This window comes from Euleptes europaea, chromosome 6 (genome assembly GCF_029931775.1).
Source record: "Euleptes europaea isolate rEulEur1 chromosome 6, rEulEur1.hap1, whole genome shotgun sequence".
In the NCBI taxonomy this organism is placed as follows: Eukaryota; Metazoa; Chordata; class Lepidosauria; order Squamata; family Sphaerodactylidae; genus Euleptes; species Euleptes europaea.
The window spans coordinates 38,206,789-38,234,692 of record NC_079317.1 but is presented as its reverse complement, the minus strand read 5'-3'; the positions used below and the strand labels follow the sequence as shown (position 1 = coordinate 38,234,692).

General features: G+C 44.2%; 1 protein-coding gene across 1 annotated transcript in view; it reads right to left on the bottom strand.

Moving 5' to 3' along the window:
• The window catches only part of SLC25A21 (solute carrier family 25 member 21), a 188,804-nt gene that overhangs the window by 60,441 nt on the left and 100,459 nt on the right, over positions 1-27,904 (bottom strand). The window lies entirely within an intron of this gene.

Sequence of the window (27,904 nt, the reverse complement as noted above, 5' to 3'; positions counted from 1 at the left end):
AGGTTGTGTGGGGTGCACGTCTTGATTACTCTTGATAACATAAACAACCATCTAGACTCCGACATGCCTCCAAAAGTATCAGTGTTTAGGAGGTATTGCCCCCATTCCCCACCCCCATTCAACAGGCCAGGGGAAAGATTGGGGGTACACTGATATCAGCAAAATATGTGACATCATTACCAGTGCAAAACCAGAAATCATGTAATCACATCACACCAAATGTCTAGGATCCCCCCAACTTTATGGTTTAACATCATTCCCCTCCTCTGTTCCCTGCCATCACCTGAAAGCCTGTGGGGGGGATTGGGAGCTTGACTGTCCCCACTCCCAGCATCCCCGGACACCCAACTCCCCAGCTTTTTCAAGTTTTTGGCTTTTCATGGCAAACATGAGGATTATAAATTTGCTTTTAATGGAAACTATCATTCTGATGAAGCCACTAGTTTCTATTCTGGGGAAAAGGTAGATTTCACAGTTCACAGACTGATCCATTCAAGGCCAGCTCTCCAGTGGCTTCTTGGGTTAGTTCAGTGAGGAAGGTGGAGACACACCATAGAAGCCCGATGTGCTCCTGGTCATTGGCCACACTTTCTGCTCAAATGCTGCTGCAGAGCTTAGCATAGACCCATTCACTGATGGCACGAAGAAGGCAATGGGTGTGGCTTCCTTGGGGTGACAAAATACTGTGAACCAGCCCCAGATCAGCTAACCCCTTTGTTAATGTGTGTGTGTAAGTGCTCATGGCGACCCTATGAATAAATGTCCTCCAAAACGTCCTATCTTTAACAGCCTTGCTCAGATCTTGCAAACTGAGGGCTGTGGCTTCCTTTATTGAGTCAATCCGTCTCTTGTTGGGTCTTCCTCTTTTCCTGCTGCCCTCAACTCTTCCTAGCATGATTGTCTTTTCCAGTGATTCTTGTCTTCTCATAATGCGACCATTGTCAATACGTAGGGCCCGGGAATAGCACCGTTAAAATTCTTAACTGGTATAAATCTTTGACCATTTATGACATAACTTTTAAAAAGTTATTGTGTAACAGAAGATAGCATGATACACCAGCAGCTATAATAGTAAGTACAGTTCTCTCCATTAAATTCAGTTTGCTTGGAGTCAGGTTCTAAAGCCAAAGTATTGGAATACTGCTAAATGTATTGCACTTTATCTTTTTCAAAGCATAACAGGCATTCATCACACTGGAATAACACAGCAGTAATTTGATATATGACAAATATTACCAGCTTAATGGCTGATGTCCATTACCGATGGGACCTGCTCTTTATTTAGAAAAGTTTGGCATTGAAGGATTACTGAACAAACAGAACACCTGAAAAAACTTGCATGCAAGAGTCTGTCATCAGGTGTGATCGAGGACATTACCTGAGAACGCTGGCTCTTATCTCAACTTGGAAACGGCTGCAATTGCCAGCAGTTCCAAACAAAGAGCTTCTGTCAAGGAAGGGTGATACACTGAGCCTGTCAGGTGGTGGTTTGACTTCCCAGGACCTCATTCCTTTTTATGGATCACCTAAGACCAAGATGTACACTAGCCTTCCGTAGGCAGTCAACATCACGACCTTATCAACAAAAAACTGTTTTCACCTACTAGAGAAAAATCTGGAATCTTGTGGGAGCACAGAACATTGTGTGCATACGTGCATACACATACACACATTCCCCTCAAGAACCATGTAAAATTATGTATAAACAATTATGGAATAACTTTTTTATTTCCTTTGTATTGTGATTTATTTATAATGGCATCAATACAGGAAAACAAAAGCATTAGGTCAGAAATTCCTATCAGTTCTGGGTCATTAAACTCCTTTATTAAACAGAAGGATTTATGTCAGTTCAATGTGATTTCTCTGCCTCCCTGTCTTGCTGCAGCCCAAAAAGACCCCAAATGCTGTTCCTGGGGGACACGGGACCAGTCTGCCGTGGGGAGGGGGCACTGCTGAAAATCACTTCCCCTTGATCAGTGGGATTCAGCCCTCTAATTCTTTAAATTTTCAACTGCACTTTTTATCACATAGAAGACTTGCATAGTCCCACTTATACTGATACAAATACATGAGTATGATATGACCCAAGAGGCAGAATTAACTATATGATCTAACTGTTACCTGGAAATTCCCAATTAAGTATGATGCCATATTACTTGCCCTTGAAATTGTACGCTATGGTAGCCTTAGAGAAACTGCAGAAAGAATATTTTAAAAATTCAGCTGCGCTTTTTAGATTAATGCTTTATTTGGGGAGCATGAGTTTTTCTAGACTAGTACCTACTTTTTCAGATATCAGTAGAATTGAAAGCTAAGCTAGGGAAATTTTTGAACAGGAAGAGAATTGTGGGAAGATGACAGCCAGTGTGTAACATCTATGCTGAGTGTTTCTCTCTCTCTCTCCTGCTGTAAATATTTAAAGCCTGGGCGTTGGTGGTGCACAACAGCTCATGTCCTTGGACTTGATGGATTAGCTCAATGGACACAAGCCTAGTTTCTAGGGATATATAGGGATGACTGTGCTGGGTGTTGCACAAGGTCTTGTATTTTATTGAAATTTGTTTAAAGTGTATGGCATTTATTGCAAGCCATAAAAATATACTAAATACAAAAAAATAACAAATCATCTGGAGGAATGTTTATGTATGAGCCCTTAAAGGGATATAAAAGATTATACATAGGTAAGTCATGCGCTAGAAATTAATCTGAATAGTAAACTCAATTTGCTTAATACCTCTATTTCTATAATTAACAAAAAAAGATAAAACTTTTGAAGCATCCCAATTTCAGGTTTGATTTGATCTCCACTATCACTAGTACATAATAGCTAATTCTTTGATTTACTCCAATCCTATGCACTGGATTGGATCCAGTGGGAAAGCTCATGAAAGGAGCTGGTGGAGCCCGCCTTCCCATTCTCTAAGGTCTTTTATACATGGGTGTTTCACTAGCCATCACCTCTCCGACGACTTTGAGTCTTTGTGTTGATTATCCACACCATTTCCGACCATCAGAGGTCACCTCACTCTCCCTGTTTTCAAACTCGAGATAAAAAAGGTCTCTGAAAACGTGGGGAAAACACAGGGAAATGCAGGGGGAGAGCAAGGCAACCTTTGGCGGTTGGAAATGGCATGCATAATCAACACAAAGACCAAAAGTCGTCGGAGGGGTGACGCCGAGTGAAACAGCCATGCATAAAAGACCTAAGTCCTCTCAGAGGATTGCAAAAGCTACCCAGAGGATTGCAAAAGCTACAATTTTACCTGATTCCCCAACATCACTGCAGTTTTATGTTTTGTGGTTCATTTTGGTTTTGAGCCTCTCCCATGAATAAGAAAGGATTTTCAGGGAAAATAGCAGGCTGCTTTGAGAAGGGAAAGGTAGGGAAAGATTCATTTTGCCAACTCCTTCCACAAGCTTTTCCACTGGTTTCATCCCCCCTGTCTTATACGGACCTTCCTAAATCCAAGCCACATATCAGGCCTCATATATGTTGATTATCCTTACAATCTACAGCATGCAAGAAGGAAGAGTAGAAGCTACCCGTCACTGAAGATACCTGAATTCTTCAAATAATAGAGAATAATGTAGATCAGGCCTGGGCACCTTGTGATCCACTAAACTGACCTAGCTAACCAAGTCTATACCATGGTTTTAACAACTCCTTTTTTGCAGGTTTGAAGGTTTTAAATTAAAAATAAAATAAAAAGCTTGAGGTTTTAAAGTTGCAATTTGCTACTTTTCTGTCTCAGTATGCCTTGAAGTGCCAACCCATGAAGCCAGCTAAACTTGTGACCTGTTCTTGCAATCACTTCCCAAATAATGCCAGTAAGGGCATAGGCGTAAAAGGCAGACTATGCCATCTAGCCAATGCAGCTCATTTGAAGGACACATCTCACCATACAGCCAACAAGGGGATGAACAGCAAGTGATTCCAACCCAAAAACCTCCCACCAGTGGCAAAGAAAGAGGGACCTGGCAGAAAGAGGGACCTGGCAACCTTATTAATGACCCAACCAGGACCCTGGGGATCACATGCATCTTCTCTGGTCAATAAGATTATTTCATGCTTAGACTGGGCAAAAGTGGCCACAAGCTTCTACTAACTGGCCTAGTAACACAAGTGCCTATTGCACAGATGCAAAAATACTGGGCATAGTGTTAAATTTAAGATGAACTTTGTAAAGGGCTATTGAATTGATTCAATCAGATGTTTGCTTCACATGTAATCAGGGGACTTTGAACCAGATATGTTCACTTGGTGAGTAGTTTGCCAGGAAGTTCTCAGCATGCCTAGTTCAACCTATGCTATTTTTCCTTTGCTCTGATATTAAAAATGCATGGGCAAAATCTAGCTACATACTGCTTTTGTTCACACTACATTGAAAGATAAATGTTTGCAATGAAAATACTGGTAGAAAACAAAGCTTTTACCTCTCTTTGTTTACATTCAAGGGAAATGCTAATTCTTCCTGTCAGCAGCAGGTATCACCCTATATGAGCAATAAGGATTAGATCCCCCTACAGGAAAACACCAATTATAGTAAGTGCTGCAATCCTGAAAGAATGTATGAACCAATATTTCTACCAAAGCTGAAAATTCTATTTCCTGATATGCGATTGCAGGCTTTGAGATTTCTAGTATGCCACCAAAGTTCTGTCATGTTGACACAGTGCTATGCCAGGGAGCATTTAATTTCTTCAACAATATTTGTTTGCAACACTCAGAAGCATGCTAGCCATGCACACATAGGGTAAGTATGGAATAAAGTCAATTGAAATGTCTTTAAAGATGTACTTCTTTTCTTTGCAGCAGTTGATTAATTGCAGGAGAAGACGATCGTTTCAAGGCACACAGCCCAATTCTTCCTCAGTTCTTCCTATGTAATACAATAAATAAAACTCTTTCATAGTCACAAATATCTTTAAAACCCATTTCATATCAAACCACAACAAATACTACTCCTAACATAGTTGGTAATAAATATATACAAAAGTCCAAAATACACAAACCTGGGCGGATCCCACCCGGAAGACCCATAGTGTCAGCATCACAGAGCGTTCTAGAGCCGGTTGCACAATATCTAGATTTCCATCTCAGGCAATTTGCGGTTGATACCGAATCCTTTATTAAGGACACCACCGACTTTATCAGGTATATTGAGAATATCCAGGTACCAGGGGATTGTATTTTGGCCACCGTTGATGTCGTGTCTTTGTACACGAATGTTCCTTTAAGTGACACTCGCCGTATCATTGAATCATTACTTGAGTCTCGAGTAGACCCTATCCCATCTACGAAGTTTCTAATTTCTCTTACTGACATTGTGTTCAAAAACAACTTCTTTAGATTTGATAATCAACTGTACCTACAAACCGGGGGTATTGCGATGGGGTCTCCGGTAGCCCCGACAGTCGCAAACATTTTTATGATTGATTTTGAGAAGAAATACATTTATGGTAATCACCCCTTTAAAAAAGATGTATGGGGGTATCGAAGGTACATTGATGATCTTTTATTTTTGCTTTCCCCTGATGTAGACTTTGATTTATTTTTAGGCTGGCTTAATAGCTGTGCTAGCATCCAGTTTACTGGAAAATCGGAAGAGAAACAAATACCCTATCTAGACACAATGGTGTACAAGGATAACAACAAACTGGCAGTGACTCTATATAAAAAGAACACGGATAGAAATGCCCTGTTGCATTTTCAATCTTTTCATCCCAGACATATGAGGGAGAATCTACCCTATGGGCAATTTCTGCGCATCAGACGTAACACTACCCGCACACCGGATTACCTACAGCATGCAGCGGAACTGGAAACCGCATTGGTAGATAGAGGTTACCCTAGAAAAGTCATTCAAAAAGCCAGATGGAAAGCAGAGGGTGTAGATAGGGACACTTTAATATACAGGAACCGAGAGAACGAAGAGGTGGATAAACCTTTGGCTTTTGCTTTACAGCACAGCCACTTGTCAGCGCATGTTGCAGGAATTATAAAAAAACATTGGCATCTGTTGTCCGATATCCCAGGGTGCGCTGTACCTCCCAAAATAGGTTATAAAAAAACTAATTCATTGAAAGACAGGCTAGTACATTCTGATATATATAAGGAGACCAAAAGACAGTCTGTTGTGGGACATTTTAAGTGCCATCAGTGTCTCGCATGCAATTTGGCGTTGGAGGTAAAAGAATTTAAAAGAACTGACTCGGATTTTAATTTTAAACTACGCTCATTTTCTAATTGCAATACCAAATATTGTATTTATTGCCTCATTTGTCCCTGCCAACTTATTTATGTTGGCTCAAGTGTATGGCCAATAAAAGCACATATTTTAGAACATAGGTCTAGGATTAGGGCAGGGATAACTACAGCTCCGGTGGTCGACCATTTTTTAAAGCTGAAACACAATGAGAATGAGTTAAGATTCTTTGTAATTTGGCATCTGCAGTCCAATAGATTTAACAGGAGTGATAATGAAAGAATTCTTAGACGCAAGGAAGCATACTTTATACATGTTCTGAATACCATGGCCCCTCATGGTCTAAATTTAGAGAACGACCTGTCCTGTTTCCTGTAATGGTTGCTGTAAATAGTGACTGTCACTTTAAGAATCTGGCTCAGTTGTAATGTACATCAGCTGTAGTAAGGAGTTGACACTAGAGAGCTATTTAGGTAACTAGATTACACTGTTGTAATAATGCCACTAGGATCCTTACCTGTAATGGATGGTATCCTTCTACTTACCTCTGTTGGGGAAGTATAGTATATTTTATTCATAAATGGGTTATTCGGTTGAAACCTGAGACTATGGATGATGATGAATAATTGCACGCAATATAATCTTGTAAGTATATGATGGACTTTTGTATATATTTATTACCAACTATGTAAGGAGTAGTATTTGTTGTGGTTTGATATGAAATGGGTTTTAAAGATATTTGTGACTATGAAAGAGTTTTATTTATTGTATTACATAGGAAGAACTGAGGAAGAATTGGGCTGTGTGCCTTGAAACGATCGTCTTCTCCTGCAATTAATCAACTGCTGCAAAGAAAAGAAGTACATCTTTAAAGACATTTCAATTGACTTTATTCCATACTTACCTTACATAGGAATTGTTGTGAACTTGTGCTTTGGGGAAATTTTACATGGAAAAGAAATAAATACATATGCTTGTTGGGAATATATGTCATTGGTGGGTATATTACCACGTACTGTGAATATATAGCCAGAATATTGTTGGCATTGCTCATAGCTATTCCTATACTGAATTTCTCATCTTATGATAAGTGTATAGAGGTGTCTGATTTGGTTTTCACCACCTGGAGGTTGGCAACCCTATGCACACATGATCAGATATGCCATTCTGGACAAGACATGTTGCCCACATGAGGACTTCATGGGTTGGATCCAACAACTTCCTTTTTGCTAAGTGAAGGGTCTTGCTTACAGCAAACCTTCTTCCACTGAAGCAAGACCCCTCACTTAGCAGAGGGAATGCCCTGGATCCTGCCCACAGTGATTTCCTCAAAAAAATTCGGGCACTTTATGGAATTAACAATAGTATAGAATTAATGTGGAAATGCATAACTTGCCATCTGAAAACGACTTTCAAAATTATCCCACTCAGCATTAGCATAAAGCTTTTTATAAGCTAAAAGATCACAAAGTAATGAGTGAGTTCTCCAGAAGTCATCCAGCACTGTGAAAAAGGACTGGGGAATTTAAAAGCTTGTTCTGTACTCTATAACCTTTTAATTGGTTCTAATGAAAGTTGTTACATTGCTGCTGCATTTGGATTTCTTCCCCCTACAGATCCAGATGGCTGCTTGAAATTTTTATATGTTTCAAGTGCAGAAGCTGAAGCTGGCCAGCAGCACCATCCGAATCAGAGGGACACTCTTGTAAGGCTATTGAAGTCAGTGGGCTTAGAAGGGTGTAACTATGCTTAGGATGGCACTACATGTAGACTTTCCGTTTGTGTAGTTGTGCTGCTACACTGTGGCTAGTGGATGCTGAATGAAAGCTCCAAGAGGCGTCCTCCACTTCTATGAATGAGTTTCCCCCCTGACATTTCAGACAATTGCATACTGCTTTTCCTTATGTACATTAGAGCACTTGGGGAAGAACACTAGAACTCAGTGTTTCCCTTTAATCAGTTTTGCTAAACAGAGACACCATAGCTTTGATACCATAGCACAACCCCAGCAAGCACTTTATTTACCTCATTTATACCTTGCCTTTCTCCCCAATGGAGATCCAATGCAGCTAACTCTCCTCTATTTTATTTTCACAACAACCCCGTGAGGTAGCTTTGGGTGTGAGAGAGTGACTGGCCCAAGGTCACCCAGCAAGCTTTCAAGGGAGGGGCCGTGGCTCAGTGGTAGAGCATCTGCTTGGCATGCGGAAGGTCCCAGGTTCAATCCCTGGCATCTTTAGATAAAGGGACTAGGCAAGTAGGTGATGTGAAAGAGCCGCTGTCAGTCTGAGTAGACAATACTGACTTTGATGGACCAAGGGTCTGATTCAATATAAGGCAGCTTCATGTGTTCAAGGCAGAGTGGGCATTCGAATCTGGGTTTCTCAGATCCTAATCTGATACTCTAACCACTACACCTCACTGGCTCTCAGCCCACTGATTACCCTGAGAATGTTAAACAGATGCCAACATCTTGCCCACTGAATCAATGGGAAACCAATGGACCGTGTCCTATACAGTTTAATTAGAAATCTTTAAAAGAATTGTCATATCTCTACTCCACAGCATAAATAATAAATGCATAGTAGAACAAAATATAGCAAGACCCAGCAGCTCACTAACAGTTCTGTATGAATGTTGCCAAATTGCTTGGTTTTATTTTCTAATCAAGCCACAGAAATCAATTCTTTCTTTACAAACTGTTTGTACTAACATAAAGGGGAGTGATACATATAAAATGTGAACTCTCCATTTTACCTTTATTTGCTCACAGTAAATTCTGTAGGAAACCTATAATAGTCAAGGATTTATGACTAATTGGAGCCACATTTGGATACAGAAAAGAGCATGTCACTGTCTTTGCATTTAGATTAATAGCTATTTGGTGATCAATCATGTCAGCTTTCAAGCCTCTAGTTCTACTGGAGAGAGATATCAGAATTATTCAAATACTGCCTCGTTTATGTGATGGAAATTGCAAGCAGAAACATCACCTTGAGAAATCTAGTGAAAGGTGAAAGATTAATAACAAATGCAGCAACCATCATTCTTAAATTAAGCTCTTGGAAAAAAACATCTGCAGAAAACTCACAGAAAATCAGCTTCCTCTCGCAAAGCATTGTCTTATGATAACACTGTGTTTGGTTTTTTTGCTACATGCATGCAATGTCAAGCTTTAATAAAATCATGTTTAAGAGAAAAAGATAGGAGTAATGTACAGTTTAACTCGGGGCTGTAATCCTGTGCCCACTTATCTAGGAGTAAACCCCACTGAACACTGAATAGACATGTATAGGATTGGGCTGTAAAAGCCACAACCAATTTTTAAGACGTTGTTACGCACTTCCGTTCACGCAGCCTGATCCCATACATTAATCCTATCTAACTAGTAGGGTTTTTTTTAAAAAAATCTCACCCTTCCTCCATGGAGCTGGGGTACATATATTTCCCCATTTTTTATTCTCACAACAATCCTGCGAGGTTCGCTAGCTTGAAAGTGTGTGACTGCCCAAGCTTTGGGGCAGAGAGGGGATTGAACCCAGGTTTCCTAGATCCTAATGTGATGCTGTGCTGGCTATTCATGACGTTTGGAGAACAATCCCCTCTGAGTTCGAGGGGGCTTTCCTGCAAGTAAGTGTGTATAGAATTGCAGATTTACAGCCTGACCCTATGCATGCTGAGTGACAAGTAAGTCTCCTTAAATTCAATGGAACTCCTACCTAGGTGAGTGTAAACACCCGCAGGGTCACAGCCTTAGTTAATACTGATATTAAATATAGATAAAATACACAGAAACTAAAAACAGAAAGAAAAATCATACATTAAATGAGTGGAAATAAAGATTTTTTTAAAAAAATTAAAATACGGAAATCAGGAGATTATTCTGCCTTGCTGCTCCTAATGCTTCAAATGACCCACTGAAAATTATTTCTCTCATCTCACTTCTCTGTTATCCCTCAGAGTCTTTCAGTAGAATGATTTCTATTTTCTTCTATTTAATAGATTTCCTTCCTTCTATTTAATTCCTCAGATGGAAACTTAGCACAATGTATACTTCATTGTGGTGATGCATACTGCTAAAGTGTGAGTGTTCAAGTCATTTAGATTAATTAACCCAAACTAAATACTAACATCTGGTTCAGTTTTCACAATCATTGGGTTGCAGTTACCTGTAACTGACATTCATCGAATGTCTTCTGTGCAGGCACATAGTAGAACTTCGCTTGTGCAGGCCAGCTGTGCAGAAGAATTTTCCAGCTTTAGAGCATTAGAAGGGTGCTCCTCCTCCACAGTGCGCAAGGTAATTGTGAATTTCTTGCATTGTGCAGGGGGTTGGACTAGATGACCCTGGTGGTCCCTTCTAACTCTATGATTCTACGATGGCATTTTCCCGCTGAAACTGCCACGTGCCGTGGAGGAGAGGCACCTCCTTCCCTCAGTTCTCCTTAGACATCAGCAGCTCCACAAGAAGAATTTGTAGAAGAATAAACAGCTCGCAGTGGGGCAGGAGGGAAGGAATGCCTGCTTGCATGGAAGATTCTTGATGAACAACAGTTACAGATATGCACAACCCTGTTTTCATCTTCAGACTTCTATGCAGTCCCACACTGGCAGTGTAACAAGCTACTCACTGAGGAGGTGGGAGTCAGGCTCTCAGTCAAATAAAGAATGTAATCCATCCTTTTCTACTGCTGACTCCTGTCTTGAATTTATGTCCACGGAGTAATGACACAGGAAAATGTCAGATGAAGACCATGTGGCCACTCCACAGATGTCAACCAGAGGCACTCCATGCAAAAAAGCAGCTAAAGAAACTTGAGCTGTAGTAGAAAGTGGCAGCATGTGGAGTGGCCAAGACAGTCCAGCTTGCATGTTACACAGTGATAACAATCCATCCAGAGAACATTTAAGCAGAAGCAGTTTTGCCCTTATTGGGACCCAAACGACCCAATAATTTCTAGATACACAATACAGATTGAAACCTCTTTGCAAAAACAACAACAACAACAACCCACAAAACCACAATAACAACAACAACCAGAGATTTAAAAACTTGGACTCAGTCAGAGGGCAGAAAGGCTCTGTCTGATACAGAATTTAACACAGCAGCAATAAACTGAATATGCTGAGTGGGATGCAACATAGATCCCCCCCCAATTAATCACTAATGCCTAATGTGTAGGGTGTAGGCTAAGAAGCCCCATACCCAAAAAGTTGTGAAAGAAAAAGAGGACATTTCTTAGCTGCTGGTTGGAAGCAAATCAATATCTTCCTGATCAACTTTATTCTTGGACAAAGGTTCTTGTTGCACATGCAAATGTGAGGCAGGAATCCACGGTGGAATGAGAGTAATGTTATCATCTAAACTGAAATAAGTTTCAAAATGGTCTGTGTTAGAACCAATGAAGTTTGCCCATATGGTTGGCCAGGACTGGAACTGACAGGGATTTGTCCATATTATTAGACTTAGGTCCATATTGTTCGACTTTGCCTTCTTTGAAGAATGTTCCGATGAAGTCCTACGAGAGGCAACTAGAACAGGCGATCTAGATTGGTGCCCAGAAATACCTGAGATTGGAAATGATAGAATTGAAGCTATGGATCCTGCCCGAGAAGAACATTCCAGTGTGGCAGATGATTTTGCTGCCAGGGGTTTGAAGACAGACATTTGACAAAGGTGGCAAGTAGAAACATTGTGGCAAAAAAGGAGCAGAGAATGTTCATCTGTCTGATTCATTTTTGTACCACACTGAGTACACTTTTTAAACAATTCTCTGACTAAAAAAACCCAACTTTGAGATCTTTAGCAATGGACTTATGTTCTTATGTTTGACTGATGTTTCTCCTCAAAATTGTACAAAAACAGAACATGATGTTAGAATCATAGAATCATAGAGTTGGAAGGTACCACCAGATTCATCTAGTCCAACCCCCTCCACAATGCAGGAAATTCACAACTACCTTCCCCCCCACAACCCCAGTGACCCCTACTCCATGCCCAGAAGATGGCCAAGGTGCCCTTCCTCTCATGATCTGCCTAAGGAGATCCTCTCTCAGCGTCAGCAAAAAGAGAACTAAAGGAAAGGAGCACTCCTCCTCCACGGCACATGAGGGTTTCAGCATGCAAAACCAAACCAAAGATGAAATATGGATTATCATTGCCACTTTGTTTCTTGGGACGTACCGTATATACCCATGTATAAGCCGACCCGCGTATAAGCCGAGGTGCCTAATTTCTCCCAAAAAATGGGGAAAAATTAGGCACCCACGTATAAGCCGAGGGTTGGCTTATAACCCCTTCCCCCCAGCAGGCTTACCTTCACTCCAGGCCCGGCGAAGGCGGTAGCGGCGGCGGGCCCCCCGCAGGAGGCTTCCCCAGGCCGGTCCTGGGCGGAGGGAGCCGGGCGCGCCCGGCGGCGGCCGCGCAGCCTTTCAGTGGCCGCAGGAGGCTTCCCCAGGCCGGTCCTGGGCGGAGGGAGACGGGTGCGTACGGCGGCGGCGGCCACACGGCCTTCCAGCAGCCGCAGGAGGCTTCCCCAGGCCGGTCCTGGGCAGGGGGAGCCAGGTGCGCCCGGTGGCGATGGCGGCGATGGCGGCAAGTTGCCCCCTCCCCCCTCCCCCCTCTACCGTATTGACCCGCGTATAAGCCGAGGCCTGCTTTTTCAGCCCTTTTTTGGGCTGAAAAACTCAGCTTATACTCGAGAATATACGGTAATCACATAAATCAAGTGCAGCCGCAGAATTCTGTGGGGTCCGTCATACAGCAGGCTGAGAACATTCTCCCTAATGGGGCACCAGGTTGGGGTTTTTTGTACCGGACAATAGTGTGTCCATGAGACAACGTTTTGCTGTAGGATCATGTGTCGCACAATGAATTTGCCTGGTGATCAAGCCTGATGTTGGGTTGCAAGAATCAACCTCTGCTTGACATTGTCAACTCTTTGCAGTAGTGATCCAGGCAAACATCCCAAAAGTTGGTGGCCCTGAAAATATAATAAATAATAATGGAAATAAAGGAAGATGATGTCATGGTTTTACTGAAAGCAAATAATAGGCTTTACTTCCAAAAATAAAAAAGAAGAGGCTGGTTAAAGTGGATACAAAATAGTCTTCCCTCACACAAACAGAACTAATTCTGTTAAACATAACTTTACGAGCACATACATGTGGTATTATTTGAACAGCATCAAACTTCAGGAGAAATCAGCTCACTTTTCAGTGCTTAAATTGTTGCTTATCATGACATATTTGCTTTCTGAAACCTAAAAAAAAATGGCTTAGTTTTGCCTTCAGAGAACATTTTACATTGTCTGCCAGGTATTTCCTGTGCCCATCCCCATCAAAATCTCCTGGTTCTTGTAACTAATGTCTGTGAAGAAAATCCTGGCAGAATTATAGTCCTTAGCTTCATAAGCAACCATTTTCTTCAGAAAACTGGTTTAGTTGTGTTGACAATCACATTTTACAATGATTCTTTCCAGATGAAATGATACTTTTTCAAATAATGCAATAAAAATGTAAAGTCAGCTGTTTTAAAGACATAAAAGTGATTTATGAGACATGTTCTGTGTTCAGTGGGGTTTTTTCTTGACACAATGGAAGTTTTCTTTTATAGGAGAAGTTAATTATTAACAGCAATCAAAACCACAAATTACAGAAAAATACGTTGTTGCTCATTCTTAAAAGCAACACCACCACCACATTTGAAATGAATTCTGGGTTAAATTATTTATTTCTGTTTGAATGAAATTTGGAAAACAAAAATGTGAATACTGAGCCCAGTTTATATTGATGTATTTTTGCCAAAGTAGTTAACGGAGTCAATGACATCATTGTTAGGTGTCAGAATTATCACTTCCTTGAGATGTAACTGGGCACTGCAGAGCTGAGTTGAGCTGTTTGCAGCTCATACAACTTAGAAATGCTTTGGCTTCATTCTCAGATGTTTTCTTCATACACAACCCCAAGAGACAGAAACATATTTTTCCCTTTAAATGAAAATGTAAGGTCTGCAAAAACTGTTTGAAATAGCAGAGAGATACAGAAATATTAACCCAGAATGAATAAGAATCCATAACTGCTAGTGCAATTTTGAAGCTGCCATCCTTTTCTATGGGACTTGTGGAGAAGTTCCTAGTGGACTGAGTGCTTTGTGACTGTGATACTGACTGAAAAAATCTCAAAAACTACTGCTAGAGAAGGGAACCCCCTCCAATTCATTTCAATTTATCTGTGTGTTGACTCAGCAGAGAAGCAAAGCATCACAAAAATCCACAGCTCCCATTCCAACTGGTACCATGTTGCTGGCTGTGGGTACCACCTTCCATAATTCTCCTATAGTTGTGGTCAGTTAACAATGCTGAGGAAATCTCTGTTTTATTATGTGAGAAGTGCTAAATTGCTACAAAGAGAGACAGTGGAGGTCAAGCCTGCCTGGAAGTCACATCTGGAATGGAAGTTCTGCAGCTAATCCCAGATGCGTTGGGGCAAGCTGTAGGCAATTAACGGCAGCACCTTGTTTGTTGTTACAACTACATGTTCCAAGGCTAAGCCTCAGCATAAGGATTTGGAGTCAATTCACAGTAAGCTCTGTATGGACCTCAAGACTATTAAAAGGCAAAAATCTACATATTCCTTGTCTATATCCTATCAACATCCCAAAGATCTACGACATGTGACCCTGGGGTTTGTTCTCCATCCACCAAATATCCATCAAAGGCACAAGGAAAACTTCCTAAATAACCAAGCGGTGGATCTTTTTTCTACAGAATAGCAATGATCTGATGGGAGAGTTATTATTATTATTATAGGACCATCAATGGCCATGGTACATTACCAGATCCTCCCTCAAACCTTTCCACTGGATCCAACCCACTGTCTTTCTACAGCACTGTCTTTTTACACATGCCATATGTGGATACAGGGGAACCCATGAAAAGAGGGAATGGGGTCAAGTATGCTGGCCCTGGCCACACACATTCACTACAACATGAGCATAGAGCCTAAATGTGTACACATTCCATATATGGCTGTTGAAAAAAAATATTCGGTAAAAATCGGATTCGGCAAAATTCGGCCCATTTTTATTCGGGAAATGCCAAAGTCTGAACTCCCCTGCTTCGGGTCCGTGCAATTCAGCATGAGATCAGGAGTTCGGGGAAAAATTTGGCCGAATTAAGCCATTAAAAACACAATTGCTCCTTTCTGCGGCTCCGGGGGGGGGGCATTTTTTGGGGTAGAGGTCCCAAACTTTCAGCGTAGCTTGAGGGGACTCTTCTTGCAAGAACCCCCAAGTTTTGTAAAGATTGGGAAAGGGAGGGGCTGAGATATGGGCCCCGAAAGGGGTCCCCCTCCTTAATGTGCATCTCTGACAATGGGGGGTTGCAATTAGCAGAGCTTGCTGCCCACTCCCGAAGCTCCCAGCCCCGACAAACAGCTGAGCTGCGGGGAGCAAGGGCGGGGCAGGTGCGAAGAAGTTTGCAAACCATGCAAAGCAACACATTTGCAGCCATGCAAACCATGCAAACCATGCAAAGCAACACATTTGCAACCATACAAACCATGCAAAGCAACATGTTTGCAACCATGCAAAGCAACACCTGACACCTGGGAGTTTGCAAACCCTGGGAGTTTGCAAACCATGGAAAGGGACAGAGGCAGCTAGCTATGCATAAGGAGCAGGAGGGGTGGAATTTCCCCCTTTGCATCGGACTCAGGACCAGGCAAATGCATTCTTTAAGTCACAATTTGAAAACCAGTTTTGAGCAAGCATCAAAATCGATCTTATGAATGAGGGAAAACCTGAGGCACACAACTGAAGCCCCCCCCCTTCAAACCATGTAGAGAGACTCAGGGGGCACACACACCCCGCAGAAAAGGCAAAAGCCCCCTTTGGCTTCCCCCCCCACCCACAGAAACTGCTCCCTTCCCACACACACACAGATTCTGCTTCCCCCACACACACACACACACACAGGAGAAAAATTATAGAGAAAAGCCCCAAAATGGGTCTTACTGTGGGTGTCTTCTGCTCCATCAGGGGGCACCCCCCCCCCCGCAGAACAGGCGAAAGCCCCCTTTGGCTTCCCCCATCCACCCACATATCGCTCCTCCTGTTGGAGGGGATATGTTGACGGCCTCTAGGCTTAGTGGGTCAGCTCCGTTAGAGACTAAGATCTGCCTGCAAATACTGCAGGTCTCACTCTGCCATGAGATATATACTGAACAGCAGCAAGTGGGGCATTACTGAGAGGCAGCAAGTGGGGCACCGCCATGCCTCCAAAATGAAAGAACACCCCTAAGAGCGGGGGTTCGATGAGAGGCAGTGGCTCAGTTTGTAGAGCATCTGCTTAGCATGCAGAACATCCCAGGTTCAATCCCTGGCATATCCAAATAAAGGGACTAGGCAAGTAGGGATGCGAATGACCTCTGCCTGAGACCTTGAGCGCCACTGCTGGTCTGAGTAAACAGTACTGCCTGTGATGGACCAAGGGCCTGATTCAGTATAAGGCAGCTTTATGTGTTCACATGTCTTTATATTTCACCCCTAGACCTTGAGTGCCGCTGTTGGTCTGAGTAAACAGTACTGACTGTGATGAACAAGGGTCTGATGCAGTATAAGGCAGCTTTATGGGTTCACATGTCTTTATATTTCACCCCTAGACCTTGAGTGCCCATGCTGGTCTAAGTAAACAGTACCGTCTGTGATGGACCAAGGGTCTGCTTCAGTATAAGGCAGCTTTATGTATTCACATGTCGTTATATTTCACCCCTAATACCAGTTGAGGGCTGTGGCGGCCAGGCGGTTCCGGACCAGCCTGGCTCCCGCCGGTCACACTAGGTCCGCCGGGCCAGGTGCTGCCTCCAATGCTGTTAGCCATCGCACAGTACCCAGGAGTGTTGCAGGCCGTGGGGCAAATGCTGACACCATTATAACCAGAACGGGCCAATCAGCCCGCTTAGGTGGGAGGTCTTAAATGTCCTCACCCACGGCCACAGCTTCCGCCGGTGGGTACAGGGATGGGCTGCGCGCCACCATCAGCCCTAGTGGCTCAGGAACATCTGTAGGCCAGCCGGCCACCCCCAGCTCATCATATTAAAAAAAGAGAGGGAAAAACAAGGGTGGCCAGAGGGAAGATGGCAGCCCATTCTGCTTCTTCAACCTCTGATAGTGAGACATCTTCCTCTAGCTATTCCTCTCAGGGCCAAGGGGATGAATACTGGCTGGCAGCAGCCTCAGTCCCAAGCCTATCAGCAGGGCCCTCAGGCGCAGGCATCGCCAGGCAAAAAATCTGCGAGACAGGGGTGGTCAGGGACATGCGGGAACCCACACAACCCTCAATGGGTACTATACAGATGTACTTGGGCTTAGCAAACCTGATGTGTTGGGGGGCATATGTCCAGGACTTCATCCAGGGATAAGAAGAAAGATAAGATGGGGGCAGTTGACTGGGCATTCGACAAATGGGTTGTCCGGTTATAACATATTGGTAGGGGTGGTTGCCTCGGCCTACCCCGAGCATGGGTGGCACCTTCTCAACCATTTGGGCAACATTCTAAGAGTCAGAGCTTTGGCTGGCGACTCAGCTGCCATCGACTACGACGAGGCTTTTAGAAAACTGGCCTCTCAGAATGAGAGAACCCTCTGGGACCTCATCAATGACAACCTCTGGCTTGGGAAGGGGGCCACCACATATAAAAAGGGAGGACAGAGGTCGTTAGGCCCACATGGGCCAATAAACCCTGTAGAGACGTCAATAGACGTATATGCTGGGACATGCTGGGACTTCGGCCTTGGCAAAATGCCAACGAAAGGCATGCAGATTTGATCAATGCTGTGACTTCTGCTTCGTCCGCCATCCACGCACTTCTTGCCCACGTGGCTGTTAGAGTCCGCCCCCTCCCCTGGGGGGGGGGCAGGTCAGGCTCTTCCGACAGCAAAAGAGAGTGGCCATTCATCCAACACTAATGCATCCAATACAAGTAGGGGCGGTGTTGGGGAGGTTGACCTGCACACCTATGAAGTGGAATGCCTTAAGACTACTAATGAACCACCTTAGGACCACTACTGATCTATTATCACAACAAAGCAACAGCACCATATCTAATGTATGGCTTTATGGCTGGTTTCTGTACCCCCCCTTTTTAAATGCTCGGGTCTCCATGGGGGGGGGTATAGTGCGGGTCAGTGGCCACGTGGCCCAGAGGGCAAAATGTGATATGAAGTCTGCCTTCAGCTACTTCCGTATACCCAGACAATTTTGCTTGTTCGTTTTTTTCAGTTTCAAGGTTCCTCATACGTGGCGCAGCAATGCCGATGGGATGCTCAGGGGCATGCGCTGTGTTTGAGGCGTTCAGCACATTCTTAGAATGGGCAATACGCCACCGGACTGGGGTCCCCACAGTCACTCGTTACTTGGTTGACTTTCTTTTTATAGGGCCACAGTCTGTTTAGTCCACTCGAATTCACCGGCCGGGTCTTGGCCCTGGGCGGGGCATTTAGTGCCTGGTTAAACAGGGCCACTCGAGGGTTTAAGTACTACAACATCGCATCAGAGGGTCCAAAAAGCATCAAGGAAGACATTAAAAATTGGTTACAGTTCCTTGACAAATACAATGGTATCTCTCTTTGGCAGCACAGTTTCCAGGCTGGCCGAGACATGCAAGTACAATCCGATGCTGCCGGCAGCATCCGATTCAGAATTTATTTCAATGGCAGTGGTGCGCCCAGCGTTTGCCCTACTGTTGGCTGGGGTCAGTCATTAGCTGGTGACTTAACTTTTTAGAGCTATTCACACTGGTAGACATTTCCATTTGGGCGGAACGTTTCCAGAATAAAAGGGTCCAGTTGTGGTGCGGCAACCAGGCTGCGGTCAGGGGCGTTAACAGACAAACATCAAAGTCTGAATGAGTAATGCCCTGGTGCGGCACTTGGTTTTTGCATGTTTGTCATTTAACATCGCTTTTATAGCACAACATGTACCTGGCTCAGACAACTTCTTAGCCGATGCATTGCCTCATTTTCATTGAAAAATTCCAGTGCCTGGCAACAGAGGCAGACCTGCTTCCGCTACCCTGCCTGTAGGAGTCGTGGGCTATTGGGGACACATTATTTTGAATGGCATACGGAGCTCGATTTCCCCTGCCACGGTTCGGGCTTATGATTGAGCCGCAGCTCAAGGCCAGGGTTTTCATCAACGTGTGCGGGGGATCCTGCACATGGTCAATCACAGAAACAATGCTGGCCGAGATGAATTCCTGTCTCCCGATGGCATGCGGGTCACCTTACGAGGCCAATTTGTTTGAGGCAGCATTATCCACCACCTTGTTTTGGGCAATCGGGGTTGGAGAACTTGTAGCCCAATCTTGGCACGAGAGGTCGGGAAGGGCACTTAGGCTGGGGGACGCACACATTTTCTCTACGGCATTAACCCTGGTGACAAGAAGGTCCAAAACAGATCAGGGCGAAAAAGGGCCATTTTTTCAGCTACTCGCCACAAGCAAAAGGGGACATGCCCATGCAGGGCATTGTAGCGGGTTTTCAAAAGTCCTCCTGAGAGGCGATGGGTTTTTGTTTATACAGGCTGACCGCACGCCATTGACGAGACATCAGTTCGTCAGTGTGTTCTGAAACACGATCAGCTGGATGGGGTTTCCTGCATTGGAATATGGGGGACACTCCTTCCGCATCGGAGCGGCCATGCTAGCAGCCGGTGCTGGCCTGCCAATGGAACAGTTACAGGCCCGTTTGTCGCTGGTGTTTATCGGCGTACAAGAATTACATCTGGCCTGACCGGGTTCTTCTTTAATTGTGCTTATGAGTTTCAGGACACTGTTGGACAGTGGATCGTGGGCCACAGCATCGTTTTGGTCTGGTCGATGGCTGGATGGGGACGACATTTGGGCTTGGAGTGTGCCATCTGGTTATATTGGCTGACCCAACAGGACATGCAATGTTTTTTCCGTTAATTGTGCTTATGAGTTTCAGGTCATTGTCGAATGGTGTGGATCATGGGCCCCAGCATCGTTTTTGGAATGGACGGTATGCCACGGTGGCTGGTTGGGGACAGCATTTAGGCCTGGAGTGTGCCATCCGGATATATTGGTGGGGCCAACGGGGCATGCGCTGGTTTTCCGTTAAGTGTGCTTATGGGTTTCAGGATATTGTCGAACGGTGTGGATCGTGGGCCACAACATCGTTTTTGGTCTGGTCAATGGCTGGATGGTGATGACATTTGGGCATGTAGTGTGCCGTCCGGATATATGGGCTGGGCTAACGGGGCATGCGCTGGTTTTCCGTTAAGTGTGCTTATGTGTTTCAGGTTATTGTCGAACAGTGTGGATCGTGAGCCACAGCATCATTTCTGGAACGGACGGTATGCCACGGCAGCTGGTTGGGGACAGCATTTGGGCCTGGAGCGTGCAGTCCGTAATTAGTGGCTGGGACAACGAGGCATGCGGGGCATTCGTTAATGCCGGTGATGTTACAGCTGGTAAAAGAGCATGGGGCTCCTCATGCTTTGGTTCACCAGTTGGGGGAGAATGACCTTTGAAGCACATGAGGCAAAGGCCTGGTAAAGGAAGCTTGCTGGGACTTGGCAGCTTTGTCGGCAGCATGCCCGGTCATGGTGATCTGCTGGTCGCTTTTGCTTGAAAGGAGGTCTTGGAGAGGTGCCCACAACGACAAGTGAATAGATGTGGCAAGGAGGAAGGTCACCAACGCAATTGGCAGAGTGGTGGTCAGATCGGGGGGAACGGTAATACGTCAATGGGACATTTCCTTCTGCAGGGCAGCATTACACTGTTGGGTCAGTGTGCACCTCTCCAGCTGGGGCATGGATTTATGGCTACAGAACATTTGAAGGGGCCTGAGGAATTGGCTTCAGCTGTGAGATGTGGCAGAAGACGCACAGGTCTGTGAGTAAAGGGGGCCCAATGCAGCTTTTTGGCGGGTAGGCATGGAGAAGTGTCAGTTTGGAGGGAAAAGCGGCTGGTGGGGTCGCTTTTCTAACTCTGGGAATCCCAATATGGGGTTTGGGGAGAGGCTTCTAGGACATGCCCTGGCTGTAGGGTAGGCTGTCTGCCTCTTCCCAAGCGGCGGGGGTAAACACCCAGTGGCGTTCGTCCTGGTGTCCACCTGGCACCGCCGTCCTCGTTGTTCACAGCGAGACTGCTGTGGGCTGGTTGGCATACATGGCCGCATTGGGGTCGGCCTGGGTACCTGACACATCGTACATGCTGCGCCACGGGGGTCACAGCTGTTGCCAATTCCAAGTTGCGGCCTATTATATTCCAATCATCATTCAAATCTTTCCAATTAACTATTAAGAAAGTGATGTTTAATAAAGTTATGTTGTAATAAAATTGTTAATTAAGAAAGTGTCTTATAACTTTGTCAGCGTGTTGGCATTCCCTCCCACTTAGCCCTGGGTCAGCAAGCAAGATACCAATGCAGAAAAATGACAGATTAATAAAATCATAGAATCAAAGTGTTGGAAAGGACTTCCAGGGTTATCTAGTCTAACCCAATGCACAATGCAGGAAATTCACAACTATCTCCCCTCACACCCCCAGTGACCCCTACTCCATGCCCAGAAGATGGCCCAAAATATCCTCCAGGATCCCTGGCCAATCCAGCGTGGAGGAAAATTGCTTCATGGTACATGGATTCATCTTGCAAAAGAAAGCCAATTTTTCTTCTTCTTTTCCAGTGTTTGCAGGTAGGTATGGAGAAACATGAAATTGTTACTACGTAGACACCTTCTGCTGCAGTTCTCATGAGCACAATGGCGTCAAAAAGTGCTGTTGTGATTGTGACTTCAATAATCACAGCTGAGTGCTGCCAGGTAAAGATTGTTCAAGGCTGATTCATATACCGTATATACTCGTGTATAAGCCGAGTTTTTCAGCCCAAAAAAAGGGCTGGAAAAGCCGAACTCTGCTTATACACGGGTCAATACGGTAGGAGAGGGGAGGGGGGAGGAGGGAGGAGGGAGGAGGGAGGAACTTACCGCTGCCATCGCCGCCTCGCCCGGGAGCCTTTCTCCTGCCGGCAGGGTCCTGGAGGGGCTGGCAGGAGGTCCCTGCCGGCCGCTCCGCCTCCGCCCAGGCGCTCGGGCGCCTTTCTCCTGCCGGCAGGGTCCTTCCTTGGCCGGCAGAAGGTCCCTGCCGGCCGCTCTGCCGCCGCCCAGGTGCCCGGGACCCTTTCTCCTGCCGGCAGGGTCCTGGAGGGGCCGGCAGGAGGTCCTTCCTCCGGCCGGCAGGGGCCTGGAAAGGCCTCCTGCCGGCCCAGGAAGGCCACGCCGCCGATTCGCCGCGTCTCCCGGTAAGTAGGGGGTTCAGGGGCTCTTCCCCCTCCCCCCCTTGGATGGCACTGGGGGTGGGGTGGGGCGGGAGGGCCTGGGAGGTGGCGGGAGGGCGACCTGGGGCAGGGGCTCTGCGCTCTAAAATGGCGGCCGGCATTTTAGAGAGCAGCATTGCCGGTAAAGGGAATTTCTTATTGACCCTCGGCTTATACGCGGGTCAATAAGAAATTCCCTTTTCTGGCCTCAAATTTGGGGGGTCGGCTTATACTCGGGTCGGCTTATACCCGAGTATATACGGTAGTACATTTATTAATACAGTCCTAAGGAAGGTAATCAGGAGTCATATGAAGAAAACAAGCAGGAACACATAAGTGAATTGGCCCTTCTTGCCTCTCTGTTCAAGTTATTAGATGGCAAAGCTGTGGTTTAGAACAAGTCCCACTCATTTCACAGTGGCTTACATGGGAGGCATTCCTAATTTTCTATGCCTGGGCTCAGTAAAGGAATATGAGTGTAATTTTTATTCAGAAAAGCATGTGTAGAAGGCATTAAATCTCCCTGACTCTTCACCATGGCTCTGATCCATTGGGGGTGGGGGTTGCTTATTTTGAAGACATCAGCAAATCTGCTAATGTATCTCCAGCATTTCACCTAGATCAGGGGTCCCCAACACGGTGCCTATGGGTAACACAGTTCCCATGGAGGCCTTTCCTGGTGCTCACAAAGTATTTTAGGAAGTGGGTGGGAACAGGTGGGGCTTTTCCTTAGTTGGGCTTCAGATTGGTCACTGGAGATCTGATTGGCTGTGCACAAGAATCTTCACTGCACAACTGGAGGTAAGCTGTGTGAATGCAAGAATATATTTTTAAACCAATATGTTCATATTAAAAGGTGTCCTATTAAGCAGAGCTGCTGCCTGAAATGCTGAAAAGTTACTGTTTGATTATGCCTGCCCTCACTCCCTGACATTTTGCGGTTGACTCAGCCTCTTGTGGTAGCCATTTTGTGGGTGGCTCTGACTCTTGCAGCAGCCATTCTGTGGTTGCATCCACCACCATGTGTCACAATTCCAAAAATACCCACAGGTTTAAGAAGGGTGAGACCCCCGCCCCCAACCAAGATTGAGCTTTAAGGGAAAAGAGGATAAATTAATGTCCCTAATTCCAAATACAGGACCTGGGTCATGGCTCTGCCTGCTAAATTCTCACCCAACCTCTGTGTGTTCAGTATAGAGATGGCATCATCTCCTTGCTAAACATGGTACCTGGTGGCATTTCAATATTTATGTATTATTTGTGCCCATTTCACTGTATTACGTGTTATCAGGATTGCCTTTCCAAATACCACTGCCTGACCTCTCTACCTATAAAAGCAGTATTCCATCAGGGTGAGGGCACAATCCCTGAAAACTAAATAGAAAGCCCCCCCCCCAAAAAAAACATTTACAGTTTCAAATTACCAAAGAAAACAACAGAAATAGAAGTGAAGGAATAAAAAAAGAATTATAATTTGAAGTGAAATAAAAAGGAATGGGGTTAATAACACATGAGCCAAAAAAGTGAGTTCAGAAACTCACACTTTTGAAAATGAAAGTTTTTGTAGTCCCTAATAGTTGCCATGACAACAAGCCCAAGAACTGGACTATAAATGTTGGCTGAGATCTAAAGAACCTTTATAGGGTCACACAAGGACACTGGAGGTTCTCCCCTTCATTTCTTCCTGACAGCAACTCCTGACAGCATGTCCAAAGTTATTTATGAAGCACATACAATCCAGTTATGGGGTAAACTTGTTAGGCAGTACAGGCAAGACACCCCAGGGCTGAGTATTCCCTCTGTATAGTTTTCAGTATTCAGTGGGAATTTACCTCTGAAATCAGATATAAAGGAAAAATAAAAGCATCCCAGAGTAGACAGACAATTAATAGGTTCCAATATGTCCTTCTTTTAAAATAGAGTCTATAGACTGAGGCAATAGATTTGGATACAGATGGATAATATAAACAGAGCGCACAATGCATTTTTCAGAGGCAGCATGATCTTAGATTTTGCTGGACCTTGCAACTAAACTAAAGACCTCTTGGAAACATCACTTGATTCAAAAGAGTGAGGCAAAAGCACTTAGAGACACGTCACAGTGACTACTGCATATTACGCCAATCCTAAGAGGGTATCTGTGTTTTTCTGGGCACAATTCTAAATGATGGTTTTAACTTTAAAGACCAACACACTGAACTGATTATTGTCAGTTTACTGATTTATTTGTCATTAAACATTTCAAATGTTTGGGTTAGGCAGCTTTAGGACTTAGACAGGAGGCTTCTTGGTAAAATCAAAAGAAACAACTCAGTTGGCAGGATGCAATGTCAACTTCTGCTTCAAACTCGCCAAACTAGATTTTCCAGGGCTTAACTCTGGAAGGGAAACTATGTTTGGGTTGAATTCAAGAAGGATACTTCTAAGGCAGCCCCTCTTTTTCCAAAATCTGATGTCTGTCTTCATCTTTAGAATCACCATAATCCTTCTAAAAATATCAGCAAATTGAATGATCTACTTGGAGTGCCTTCTTCATTTCTCATAAAATTATAATAAAGAAATCTGCTAGAACATGCAATTTAAACTGGTACGTTTGACCAAAACAGACCAATAGTGCCCTGAGAGGTTATTCCAGTTTAAGCCCATTGAAATCAATGGGGTTAGACAGGAGTAATTCTGCACAGGATTGCCCTGTAAAAGATTCACACATTTCCTCCTTTTTAACAGTCCAGCTTCTAAATAAGTGACAGAAGAACTATGTACAGGAGTGTGCTGCCATAAATACGAGTAAAATTCAGGCCATCATATGAAGAATCTGAAAGGGCCAAAAGGATTTCCTCTGGTCAACATTCTCGGCTAATCCTCAGCTTCAAACATTTCTCTCTCTCTCTAATAAACATCACATTATGTTTAAGTTGGCTATAAACCTGTCAGTCCTCAATAAACAGATATACTATGGTGACTCTAGCACTTTTGTCAAAAGGATGTCAAAATGCAAACCAACTTTTAAGCCACATGAAATACAAGACAGATCCAGTTGTAAAGGCTTTATTTTGCAGTAACTCAACAAAAAGTTTACTCTAGGATGGATATTATGTCATGAGTACAGACTGGAAAGTTCCACAGGGATTTTGCAAAGGGCTTCATCTGCTGCTCCTTAACAGAAAGCTAATGTGACCTTTAATACTCTGTTAGACAGAGCCTGACTCTAGTAAGTCTCAATTAAATTTTTATGTTTTGTGGCTCCCGTTTTCTTGTAATACATGAATAAAGTTCAAGGGATGACTTTTACTTTGAAGATTTTAATTCCTATTGGGAAAATTTATTTCTACCCAGTGCTTCAGATATTTTGTTTTTGGACTGGCCAGCACAGGGGAGGAATGAAAAGAAGACTTTGGAAAATGCTTCATCTAAAAATTCTGTGTTTATTTTATTTAAAAAATTTCCAATATTGAAGTTTTCAGAAGCAATATTAAAGTTATAAAGGGGTGTACACTCCTATAGATCTATCTACCTATCTGCCTATCATGTTTTAATTACTCATTGATTATTCTCCCATTGTCCATTTTATCCTAGTAAGTCACCCTGTGATCTCCATGAAACCCAGATCGCCGCTGTCTTAGGCTGTTTGTCGAACCACTACACCACAACATTGGCTCTCTTCTACATGCATACCCAATCTTTCCCCATGACATGGCTGTGTGCATGCAGTTTTCTGAAAAACTAAGGGAGAAACAGAAAAGTGCCTATGATTGTCAGGTCACAAGCATGCTCAGTTCTTCAACATTGCCACAGCATTCATGAAGGAGTGGAGAATGAGAAACCATACCTGCATTTTCTTTTACTTCTGCACAGTATTAAAATAGGGGTCTCACTCCCCCTGCTCCCATTGCTTGCTGTTACTCCAAATGGCTGAGGAAGGGGGGAAATCCCTGCAGCATTATGTGCAGTGATACATCACTTCCAGTTAAAAAAGGAAGTGACACAGGGTAGCTCTAGGAAGCACTATAAACTGTGGTTTTACCACAGAGGTTCTGGTGATCCCTAAAGCTAGCTATATCACTTCCCTTTTTTAACCTGAAAGTGACATGGTGCCAGAGGCCATATCATGCCCCCCCCCAACCAAAATCCCTGTAATTTCTGGAATTACAAGGGATCCCCAGTCTATAGAAATCAGTTCCCCTGGAGAAAATGACTGCTTTATCAGGAGGACTCTATGGCATTATATCCTTCTGAGGTCCCTCCCCTCCCCAAACCCCACCCTCCTTAGGCTTCAGCCCCAAATCTCCAGGAATTTCTGAATTCAGAGCTAGAAACCCTAGATTACAGTTCATTTTAGGGGAAAGAACAGAAAAGGTACCGAGGAAAATTCTGTAGTTCATGATTATTTTGGATTTGAGTAATCCCAGCTGTGCACATGAGTGCTGGCAAGGTTTAAAACAAAATCTACATTTCAAATCTGGGGGCCCCAAAGTCTTAATCGTGCTTATTGACCTTACATTACGAATAAATGCAGATGGTCCTCTTTGCCCATTTTTCCTTTCCCCCCTAGAGAATGTAAGAAATAATAGTATATTTTCTCTAGAGATTTGTGGGCTACAGTTGCTTTTGGGTAGGTATGTAGCTGTTTTTGGCTAAAGGAAGGAAATGGTGCCTAATTTAAAGAATCTGGTGGTATTTACAATTAGACTGAAAACCAAAACTAATTACTTTTGTCACATTAAAAAATATATTTGAAAGTGAACAGGCTACAGATTTCCCCCCCATCAGAACACTTAACCAAATGTCCTGTTTGACCTATCCTATTAGAGCCAGAGTAGCACAGTGGCTAGACTAAGATCTGGGAGACCCGGGCTCTGCCAGCATCGCAGGGGCCATTTGGCTCAGACCCTTCATTGTTAATTAGGGTCAGCTCACCAGTTGTTTTACACTGCTGCCATTTTGTGAGATGAGGCAAAATGGTTGGGGAAAACATGTGTCGCTTACAGGATGTATAATGGGGTAGCTCAAGAGATTGCTAGAAACTCTATGGTAAAACTATAGAGTTTCCAGCAATTCCTAGAGCTACCCATTGTCACTGCAGGGTTGTGCCTGGAAGTGTCTGTAGTGAGATGAGAGGTTGGGGGGACGGGACACAGAAGATGCCTTGACAGCTATGATAATGGAAAGAACACCAGGCGTCTTCATGGCTAGGAAGAAGGGGGAAAGATGCTCTTTGTTGGACAGGGCATCTTTTCCAGCTGAGAGAGATAACATGCCAGCTCTTTGATGTGTTGACACCTCTTGATTGGAGGGTGCATGTTTGGAAGGCTGGAGAACCAAAGCATAGCTCCCAGATTGGCTGAAGACCCCTGAG